The following is a 12080-nucleotide window of genomic DNA, read 5'->3' as shown; positions in this document are numbered from 1 at the left end:
TTTCAGGATGAGAATTATACGTCTAGATTTACACGTGAAGATTTCTCTTCATGTATCTTCGGCTTTAGAATACAATACAAGAGTAAGGAGTGGCATCAGCATCCAGAAGAGAATTCTTTTACACGGATTATCATTATTTTTATTCCTTTTAGAAAGTTCATATGCCATCATGGACGTGCTCGAGGGGATGGCGGTCTATTCCTCGTGGAAAACTTACAGAGAACACACCCCACTATGAGGAGAATTGGTTACCGAAAAAGTAAATAACAATGATAATAAAAATTTCCGTATAACTTACATAGATTCAGTCAGTAAAAAACAGGGGAAATCTAAGCTATACACAGTCGCACCCGGTTATAATGAACTCTAAGAGACCGGAGAAATCACTACGTTAAAACGAAATTTCGTGATAAAGGAATTCCAGGTTTTTGCAGTGTTTCTATGTAAACTGACCGGGGAGGAAGGGATTAAAAGTGTTCGTTAAAACGAGATTTTCGCTATACTTGGGGTATAAAACGGGCAGTCGGGGATTGGAATGTATGCTCCACCCATGGCCCGCGGGCCAAATGTGATCCTTGGAGACATATTATGTGGCCCCGACCTCAAACGTAATCTTTTACAGATCACTTTAGTGATATGAGGCGTAGTTTTAGATCCCTCAAGTGGTCCGCGGCACAGTTTTAGATCACTTGAGTGAGCCCCCGTCATATTTACAGATCACCGTAGCACAGTTCCAGAGTTCTTATGTGACCCGCGGCACATTTAATGATCACTCAATTGATCTGCGGCACATTTAATGATCACTAAAGTGATCCGCGGCAGAGTTCTAGATTACTGAAGTTCTCACCGCAGCACATTTGCAGATTACTTAATTACCCGCGGCATATTCAAAGATCACCGCGGTACATTCCCAGAGCAATTAAGTAACCCGCGGCATATTTACAGATCATTCAAGCGGCCCTTTACATATTCACAGATTATTTATGCAACCTGCGGCGCTAATCCACATCACTTAATTAAGTCGCCCGTGACAGGTTTTCAAACAATGAAGTGGCCCGCACTCTCATAAAGGTGGAACATCTAAGCTTCGGGACCACGAATATCACTAAATTATTGGTAAACGATTGGCCCGATGTAGACGTTCAAACTCATATCAAGACGCGATCGTGATACAGTCGAATCCCGTTTTAAACGGGATTAAACTCGTTAAAGCGAAATTCTCGTTTTAACGAGAGCACATTTCTCTAATCCTTCAGATAAGTTTGCATAAGAACAATGCAAAGAAACATGGAATTCCTTTACAACGAAATTTCATTTTAACGAAGTCATTTCTCCGGTCTCTTGGAGTTCGCTATAAGGGGACGTTCAAGTATTACGTCATCATCGATAAATGGGGGGGGGGGGTTCCCGATTTGCTGACTTTTGATGACAAGGGGGAGGGGGGTTTGGATAATGCTTACGTCATCAACAACCCTTTATAAAAATATGAGTTAGGATTCAGAGGGGCAGAGCTGCTGACAGGGGGGGGGGTCAAAAAGGGCTAAAAATTTGCTTACGTAATACTTGAACGGCCCCTAATGGGATTCGACTGTAGATATTGGCACACACAGTGACATCTTAGGGTATTCGCATATTCAGATTGCTGCGATGTTCATGAGTTATCCGTCGGTAATTAATCACCGAAAAAATAACGTGTCATCGACTGGCAAGATACACCGAAAAAGATATGATGCTTATATCGAACCCATCCAGGCTGCCTCGACGCATGAGCACTCCCATGCAGCGCCCAATGGCTCCATGATAATCTTGCTTCGCAACTGACGCTTATGGATCATCTTGCAGAAGCGAGAGGGGGAGGGACTATTGTGCAGTTAAAATTGGCTCTGGGATCATTACCACTGAAGAAAATGTGATTTCAACAGTTTTTTTTTCCATGATGTGTCAAACGTATCTCATGATTACGGTCGTTTTTTTCATTGCGACATCTAGTGACCTGTTGTAGGTTGTTCGACCATAATCTCCGTGATGGTGTATACTTGGGATTCATTATTTCCGGGTGCTCCCATCCTTCGGGAACAGTTCGATATCTTCCTGAGATGTGAAGTGTGGGTGTGTCCGGTTCTTAATGTTCGTGTAGGTCGAGGGTGCACAACCTTTTGGAGAGTGCAGGGCCACTTCTTTGGTTTGGACGCGTGTCGCGGGCCAGCTGAGTTACCTGGGAATGTGCCTCGAGCCCCTCGGGCAATCGGAAAATGTGCTACAAGCCACTTGAGTTTTCTGGAAATGTATCGCGAGTCGCTCTAGTGATCTGTAAGTGTGCCAAGAGCCACTTGAGTGGCCTACAAATGTTAGGTGACAGAACCAGGTGACACTTACGTGAAGTGGAGGTCGCTCCAGTGATTTGGAAACGTGCTTGGGGTCGTTCCAGGTGGTTTGGAAATGTACTTGCAGTCACTTGAATTATCTGGAGGTGCGTCGCGGTTCACTACAGTGATTTGGAAATGTGCCTGGGGTCGCTCCAGTGATTTGGAAATGTGTTTGGGTTCACTCCAGTGATTTAGAAATGTGTTTGGGGTCACTCCAGTGATTTAGAAATGTGCTTGGGGTCACTTAAATGATCTAGATATGCACCATTTGCAGCTTGAATGATCATGAAATGTGCCGCGAGCCATTGAAATAATCTGGAAATGCGCTACGGACCTCTTAAGGGATTTGAAAATCTTTCGTGGGTCACTTGAGTGGTTTAGTTATTTATCGCGGGCCTCATCAGATGACTCCGACGGCCACATTTGGCCCTCGGGTTGCGGGTTGAGCATGTATTATGTAGATTATCCATCACTAAAATCCGCCTCAGTCAACTGAATTCACTCCCTCAATGTCGACGTTTTTTCTCTCATCTTGGAAGGAGCCTAAGGCCTCGGAAGACCGATGCCAAGAAAGGCGACTGTTAGCAGAGATCTCGTGATGTAATACGCGAGAAATCCAAATCTCTCGTGTCTTCTATTATAATATTGTTTCCCTTGGCCATTCATTACTCATCGTTCGAATTCTTCCGCCATTTTCATAAAGCAGTCCCAGCGGAAGGATCTGTTCTTTATATTGAGCTGAGTCGCAGTTAGAGAATAAGTTGCTTTTTTTGAAAGAGATTGACATTTCTTCTAATGGCTTCTTCTTCACCATCGCAGTCTGATGATTCCAAGAGTCTGATTTCTCATTCAGAAATGCGGGAAGACCGCAGCCTTGTGATATCCAAGACGACTGAAGAAATAGATGTCGCCTCGGTTGGAAACGTTTCATCGGACTGTCCTCGACAGGCTTCCGCTGCATCTGGCGTTGAAAGTGAAGCCCCCACATCCATGGACAGAGTAAGTGTTATTGAAGATATGATGGAGTCGCTCTTCACACACAAGGACTTCGCGGTGGTGGTGGGCACTCCCGACGAAACCAAAGACGTTCCTGACAAATCTCAAGAACGAGATAAAGACGTTACGTCAGCACCGGCTCAAGAAGCCGATGCAGCAGATCCGACCAAGGAATCTGGAAGCGGCACCTCATCTGCCGATTCTGGTGCCGTTCGCGAACAGAAGGCCAAGTCCGACGACGATGACAACAACATTGGCCTCGACGTTCCCAACGAAGAACTCGAAGAGAAGATTATCGCCCAGGTCGAGAGCTACTTCACCGACTTTAACATCATGAAGGACAACTTTCTACTGAAACACATCCGCAGGAACAAGGAGGGCTACATTAGCCTGAAGCTGGTCTCGTCCTTCAGAAAGGTCAAAACCCTGACCAAGGACTGGAGGGTCGTCCGATACTGCCTCAAGAACTCGAAAAAACTACAGGTCAACGGAGAAGGTACCAAAGTGCGTCGAATAGTTCCCATACCTGCTTTCGAGGAGACCAACTGCGCCAAAATGATCCTCGTCTTCAACATTCCCTCCGAGGAAGTGACACCCGAGTCCGTGTCCCAACTGATGTCGAAGCACGGCGAAGTCGTCGACGTGACAGTCATCAAGCCTGGGTCCGAGATACCTGATATATGCACGAAGCGCTGCCTCTACGTCAACGGGGACCTGGTGAAGAAGACGTTCGCCCTCGTCCAATACAAGACCTACGAATCCGCCCAGAAAGCGATCGCCGGAAAAGTCGGCGACGTCACTGAGAAAGTGGCACCTGTCCTCTCGGACGAGTACAAGACCAACTGGGGTAAGTCCGCATCCGAGGGCAAGGCCTCCCAGCTCAGAAAAATGAACTCGAAACGATACGACGACGGACATCCTGTCAACAGGAGGAGATCGGCACCGAACCGGTTCCAGTACAGGCAGGAATCGTCCAAACAATCGGACTGGCGAATGTCTTCGCGTTCATCTGCCAAAAGTGTTAGCAAAGCTCCGAACCGGCCGCAGAAAAGCGCGTTTTTCCTCCAACAGAAAGTAGAGAAGCCCATGAGCCTACCGGCTAAGTCGTCGATGGCGAATGACGGCGGGCCCAGGAACCAGGGCAGAGAAAGGTCATCATCCTTCGCTTATGCCGTCAGCGACTACCACTCCACGAATTCTTGGGTGAACAAGCGTTACCTTCCATTCAAGAGCGGTATGGCCGCTGCCGCCGCTGCTGCGCAATATAACGCTCGCCTGCCGGATAACGTCCTGCGTTGGCCTAGGGGACCTGACGGAACCATCGGATTCCACCAGCCACGCGGTTACCGTCATCATTCACAACACCTTGGGGACGCGCCTGTCGTGCAGCCTGGAACTGACATCACTGACGTCATCAAGGGGTACATTGCTTCTTGCGGCACTTACGCTTAACATTTCCCAGATATCATTTCGTTCTTTCGTTTCTTCCCCTTTGATAGGTAGTACCCTATGAAATGTTTTTAAAGAGATGTTTTTTTTGTTTATCATCAAAATGTTTTCTCATGTTTCATCCATGTTTCGGGATGTCATGAAGTTGCATCTTTTGTTCTAAAATGTACGTAAATATACGTAATAAATGTATTCATATATTACGATAGATTCTTACTGAGAATATTTTCGTTGTTTACTGTCTGTCACTTGAGTAGAGACTTAGCTGATGACAAGATATTGCATGTACACAAGAAGAATGTGAAATGGGTCTCACACAACTGCTAAAACAGTCGGCAGTTCGCTTTGATTGGGTTACTGAAAATTAATTTGTGAACCTGGGGCACATAAGCAGTCCTTAACGCATAGTGGCACTTAATTGTCCAGAGAAATGCTTATAAAGAGCGTGTTCTTTGAAATATGTAGAGAGCGAGCGCGCTCTTTAAAATGCGGTAGACAGCGAGTGCATGTGCTTTGAATTTGTAGGATGATTAATTGCCCGGAGAAATGCGGAGAGAGCAAACGTGGTGCTCTATGGAATGCGTAGGAGGCTCATTTCCGAGAGAAACACTGTACATAGAGCGAACGTGCTCTTTGAAATGTGTAGAGAGCAAGCGTGCTCATTGAAATGCGTAGAGAGCTCAATCAATCTCCCAGAAAAATACGTAGAGTAAACGTGCTCTTTGAAATCCGCGGAAGTACTGCGTATCCCTAGAAATAGCCTACATGCTTAAGAGACTTGAGTAGGCCTACTGCCCGAAATGCTCAGTCAGTAACCGTGCATACTCCCAGATATTGGCAGGAAGCGTACCACCCCCTCCCCCTTTGTATATATTGCCCCTAACTAATTTTTTGCACTTTTTCATCATTTTTTACAAACACTTGTCACACACTTTCCCTATGCTACCCGAACGGAGCCAACATATGACCAATCCCGATATCTTATAATAATGATAATGATGCATAGCACATCATTATCATTATCATCATCATCATTATTCAAAATAGGGTAACTATATAATAAAACATAGTATCTTAAAAACTAAATAAGAGGAAAACTGAACCCAGAACCATGTTCTAACCATTTAAATAACTCCTTTAAGACCGGGAAAATTCTTGAAAAAAATGAATGTTTAAGTATTCCACCCGGACGATCGCGTTTCGAGCTCGGGCTTAAAAGGATAACTAAAAATAAAGACACGCATGCATCAACGACGGGCTAAATAAGAATAATAGGGCCAAAATGATTGGAAACTGTCATTAAAAATGGTAAAAAGAAAGGCCATTTAGGGCCCCCGTATATTTTAGCCGGAAAGATGAAAGTCTAACAATGAAATTACGGGTGAAATACGTTAAGTATTGTCAAAAAATAATATAAAATTGTCAGTTGTATGTCGTGAAGGTGAGGAAAAAAAAAGAAGAAAGGTTCATAGTTCAAAACCGGCTTTTCTTTTTGAAGAAAAACCTGAAAATATCATCAGGTTTTTTTGAGCAATTTCCCTCATTAACCCACCATTTTACAGCAAAACAAAGAAAAATGATAAAACAATAGAATAAGCAAAAAAAAAGGGAGTTGCGCTTTTATATTTCTTTTACTCATAACTTCCTTTGTCCTTGAATATTTATTTTTATTCTTTTTACGTAAAAAAAAATGAAAAATTTCTGGGAAAAAAGAATAAAACAATGAGAATTCGAAACAAAAGCGGGTTCTGTTAAAAAAAAACAAAAAACAATGAGAGAGAAAATGACTGTATATTCTTTAATGAGAGTGAAATTCAACGCGTTTTCTTCTCTTTTTACAAGGGCGTGACACGTTTTTAGGCGTATGTGTTTCCAATTGCTGTAAATTCGTGTTAATTCTGTGGTATCTGAAGAATCTCCTATTAAGTAATCATCGAATTTTTTTTTTTTTCTTTTTGAATATACTGATTTTTTCCCCGAAAAATTTAGGTGCTTTTAGTGATGAACAATATGCGAACGCTTTCATTAAAATATCTTCACTATGAAGTATCGTTATATCAAGGGCATCAGAACCCTTCAATAATGGGGGAGTTATTATTGGTTCTTAACTATATTAATTCTTACTTAATCAGGGAGACTAGCTTCGTACGCATGTGTGTGTGTCTGGGGATTAGTAAGTCTCCTGCTCATTTTCGTGGGAAGAAAGCCTCCAAAGCTCTTTTTATAGGGTGCATGTGACTTCTATGCATTTCAAGGGATCAGTAAATCATTTATGAATTCTTAGATGCACCTTACTAGAAAAAGCAGTGTGCTAATTTCTAAGCGTATAAAATAAATTTTTAAGACGTTTAAGCGCGCGCGCTAATAATTTTCACGCTCTTTTCGCTTTTCTTGTCTAATTACTAAGGGGGGGAAAACAACAATTTTCAGAATCACTAGTAGGGCTACCGTCTTTGGCGCCGGTGGTGCAGCGTATTGCGTCCCCGTCCCCCCCAGAGTTTTAATTCGGACGGGAAGGGGGGCTAAAATTGTTGAAGACTTGGGAAATAAATTTATTATGATCTCTAAGCATCGGATGGTTCCAATGGGAAATGAAGCATTGGAGAAATTGATTCCGGGTAGTGATTTTTAGGAGTATCATGCTTCACACGCATTTCTATAATATACAAGCTTCCTACGCAAATTTATGGTACGTAAGCTTCCTACGCATTTCTACGGTTCACAAGCTTCCTACGCTTTTCTACGAAGAGTAGCTTTACACTCATTTCTATGGTACGTAAGCTTTCTACGTATTTCTTCGGTATGTAAACTTCCTACGTTTTTCTATGAGAAGCAGCTTCACATTCATTTTTTTAGTACACAACTCTTACACTTTTCTAGGGGTAACAGCTTTTCCATGCAGCATTGCACGCGTATGTTAGACAAGCTTCCTACGCATCTACAATCTATGGAATACGTAGTCCTCCTACACATTTCTTCCTCCTATCAAATGCGTAAGCTTCCTAATTTTTAGGGAATAACAGAACGCGCATTTATATGCGCCCTTACACGTATTTTTAAGGCACACAAATTTCCCACGTTTTCCTTAAGGTAGCAAGCAGCTTCACGCACATTTTTATGGTACACGGGCTCATGCGCATTTCAAACTCAAACTCGCTCTTACTACGAGTTTCTTGAGACACGCAACCCTCTTACACATTCCCAGGTTACACATTCCCAGAAATGCGTACGCGCGTGTGAGAGAACTCCCACGAATTTCTAGGAGCAAGCTTACCATTCATTCAAAGAAGAACGCAACGTCTCGAGCGCATTTCCAGGTGGTACGGCAACACACGTATAACTTACTATACATAAGGCACGCAACGCTGCAATTTGTGTCTCGAGGGGAGGAGCACGAGAGGTTGAGAACCCACCGATCATTAGCAACTGGTGTCGGTACCTTTTCGGAATCGGCAAGATCACTGAGACATAGTGGGCTAATTATTCTAATCTTACGGCTCCTGTTTGATTAGTATAACCAGACACGCTAAAATATTCCGAGAACAAAACAGGTTATAATTTTGCAAAAGGGCGGGAAAATATTCAATAAGAAAGTGAGAAAGAAAAGGTTTTTTTTTTTTTTGAAGAAAATCTTACATATACGTCATTTGACCTTTAGGGTCAATCACCCATATGCTTGTATTATGATACTACGCCCAAGGGCGTAACCTTTTTTTTTTACTTAAAAAGACCTCTTCTCTCTCTCTCACCCTCACCTTTTTCATTTTCAATATTTTTTCTCTCTCTCTCTCTCCAAAAAAGAAATAAGACACGAGGGTCATGGGTGTTGTCAACGACGAGGTGGATTCTACAACCCTCAACTCAACCTATTATAGGGAGGTGTAGTCATGAAAATATGCGGAATGACGTAAGAGAAGTTTGAAAAGAAAGCCTTGTGGATACTCTCGTCGCACCTGCATGAGATCCAATTCAAACAACAGATACGTACGTATTCCGGGCCTTTTCTTGCTTTGGGTGGCCCTTGTTCTCATATGGAGGTTTTTTTTTTTCCTCTCATGAAAGTACCGCCAGACATCGACAATAAGTCATGCTGTCAGATGCTCTGGCAACGAGACATTTCTTACCGACATTATTTCTCCTAGAGACTATAGAACATCTCTTCTGTGGTATTTTGTATGGTGGCCACTCTCGTGTCCCCTTTTCTTACGGATATCATACCGAAAAATCACGGACACGTACTACCAAACTCAGCAACGAGTATTGAATAAAACATTCGACCTTTAGGACAAGAGAAAAAAATGGTGCATATACGTCTTTTTTTAGGATATTTATTGAAATATAATAGGTTTTCTTGAGCAATTTCGTCAAAAAACTAAGCCTATTAAACGGGTTCGACATGTGTACAAATTATTTCGAACATATGCCAAGTCCATGGCACGCAGGCTAAATATGGCCTTTCTGTGAGTCATCATTAATACAAAATTATGAGGCCCGCGACCTCACACATGATTTTGTAAAAAACTGGCACATTTACAGATCACTAAAGTGACTTGCACCAGATCAGTTAAGGCAGTGTTTCCAAACACATTTACAAATCGCTTAAGTTATCTGCGGTGCAGTTTTCCCACCATTAAAGTGACTTGCGATACTTATAATAGCCCGCGATACAGTTTCAAACTACTTAAGCCGCCCGTGAACATTTCCACATCACTTAAGTGACCCGAGGCATACTTACAGATCATTAAGTGACGCGCGACACAGTTTCAGAGTACTTGAGTGACGAGAGACGCAGTTTAAAAGCACTTAAGCTGCTTGTGTAACAATTTGAGAGTACTTAAGCAGCTTGGTACAGTTCCACGTAATTTAAATGACCTGTGGTGCAGTTTCACATCATTTAAGTGGTCCCGTAGCATATTTACAGTTAATCTAGTGACTCGCGACACAGTTCCAGAGAATTTAAACGACACGTGATACACTTCCACGTCATTCAAGTGACTCGCGACATATTTATAGATCACTCAAGCGACCCACGACATAATGTATTACGTGTGGCATGGCTTTAAAGAAATTTAGCGGCTCGTGTTGCTGTTCCGCATCACTCAAGTTACTCACGGAACAGTTCCAGAACACTCAAGTGGCCTATGGTACACTTCCACATGATATAAGTGGCCCGTGACACATTCCCAGATCACTTAAGTGTCTTGGGACACGTTTTCAAACCCATGACGTTGCCAGCACTCTTCTAAAGGTTGAACAGCCTTGATGTAGAGCTTTGATTCCCAAATTGTCTTTTGCTGTACAGTGGGGATCTCCAGAAGCGTAAGAGACTTGCATACCATTAGGAATGAGTACGAGCCTGCATAACCTTGAGAAATGTGTAGGTGGCTTGTTTTCGCTCACAAATGCGCAAGAGGCTCGCTTATCCCCAGAAATGAGCACGAGGCTTGCGTATCCCTAGAAATGGTCACAGGGAGAACGTAGGTATAGCTGGTAATATGTAGAAGGCTTGTGCTTATCCCTGGAAATGCGTACGAAGCTTTCGTATCGTCTAGAGATCGCTACTAGGAATCTTACGTATCGCTTTTAAAAGTACAGAAAAAAATTTAAAAAAGCGAAAATTTGAAATTTTTATGATGCTGCTGAAAAACTATCGCAAAAAATGAACGCAAATTTAAAACAAAAGAAACATAAAGGAAAGCGTTTTAAATTATTAGAAATAAATAGAAAATTCGTAAAACAAGTTATGAAAACGAAAATGAAAAAAAAGAAGAAAAATTAAAAAATATATAATTTTAAAAATGTTTTTTAAACTTGTGTAAGGGAAGGGGGAGGGGCATCTTCCTTTAAGATAAATTGTTAGCCGCCCCCCCCCCCCCACCCGGAATTTTTTCGCATATATACAGTATCAGTTTATTTCGTTTTATTGGGCACCTCTCTATGTGTAAAATGCTAGTTTTTGTTTTAGGAAAGCTTAGTTTTGTTCCTCATAGAAAAATTTCACTGTACATTAATAAAAATAATACAAATAATTTACCAAAAAAATAAAGTATAAAAATTTAGTTTCAGGCTCGAAAAGAAAAACCTCTTCGAGATTCTTCCCAGACGATTCCCATATTGCGCTTACAAAATAGAATCATGATGAAACCACCCAGTTTTCAAAACGAACATAAATAATTTTCATAATAAATAAAATATCATGTTATTTATTGTATTCGTATCGTTCTCACAGGAAAATAACGCAACAACACACGGCTCGCATAAGTCTTTGGAGAAGATGGTGAGAAAATGTCTTTCAAAACCCCGGATGCACCAAATTCCACAGCGTAATACTTTCCACAGATTTCAACTGCCATGTCCGTTTTTATTTATCATCTGGGATAGAATATCGTTACGAAACGAAAATCCTAAAAAACCATAAGGACACGAAGAAGAAGAAGATGTTAACAAGACTGACCAATGACCAAAACAAAGAAATCGAAAAACTGCCTCGTTTCGGACTAGACTCGTGTCCTTTTCCTCATCGATTTACACAAGCCAAAAAGAAACCACCTTCGTGCTGACGCCATCAAATAAAATAAAAAGAAAAAAAAAAACACCGCTGGACATTAGAAGAAAAGAAGTGTTTTGAAACCGAGGAAATAGTCCAAACAAACTTATTATAGGACGCGTCCATTTGGGGTGGACATCATAACAACCTTCTCTTCCATGAAAGATGATGGACGAAATCTCCTTTTATTACAGAGGAAGATACAGTCACGGTTTCGGGAACTTGTGAAGCTCTTTGTCCGAACATTGGGTCAGTAGGACTATTTTATGTGATGACCAAGAATACATCAAGTCTAAGGTAAAAAAGAAAGAAAAAGAGACAAAAAATGAAACCGAAACCACGTTCTCTTTCTTTTCCTCTCCCTTAACAAAGGAACGTAGTTATAGAAAACGCACGCTTTCGTGATCATTCCTTTCGAAAATTACGTTTCCTTTTTCTTCCAGTGAAAGAATTCCTTCTAAAAGGTTAGAGAAATTAATTAATGAATTTTATTGCCTACGTTACAAAATGCAGTGAATTTTGAAGAGGAGAAGAATTAAGGTTTATTTTTATTACTATATTTTGTTTTGTTTTATTATTGCTTTTGAAGAGTTTCTCAATCGAAAATATCGAATTTACATTTTTTATGGAAATTAATTTGAATTTGTTAGAAATTTGTTCTTAGTTTTGGGAATTTTATAATTAATTTTTCTTTTAGGAATTCAATATTGATTTTCGAAATT

General features: G+C 41.4%; 1 protein-coding gene across 1 annotated transcript in view; it reads right to left on the bottom strand.

The window, feature by feature from the left end:
* Nucleotides 1–12080, bottom strand: part of LOC149071175 (uncharacterized) — a 256449-nt gene that overhangs the window by 168626 nt on the left and 75743 nt on the right. The gene's annotated exons all lie outside the window — the stretch shown is intronic.

The sequence above is a fragment of the Pholcus phalangioides genome, unplaced genomic scaffold (genome assembly GCF_987345545.1).
Source record: "Pholcus phalangioides strain wild (caught in Gottingen) unplaced genomic scaffold, Ppha-v1.0 ptg000019l_1, whole genome shotgun sequence".
Lineage (NCBI taxonomy): Eukaryota > Metazoa > Arthropoda > Arachnida > Araneae > Pholcidae > Pholcus > Pholcus phalangioides.
The sequence above is the reverse complement of the archived record's forward strand: the minus strand, read 5'-3'. Positions and strand labels throughout refer to the sequence as shown.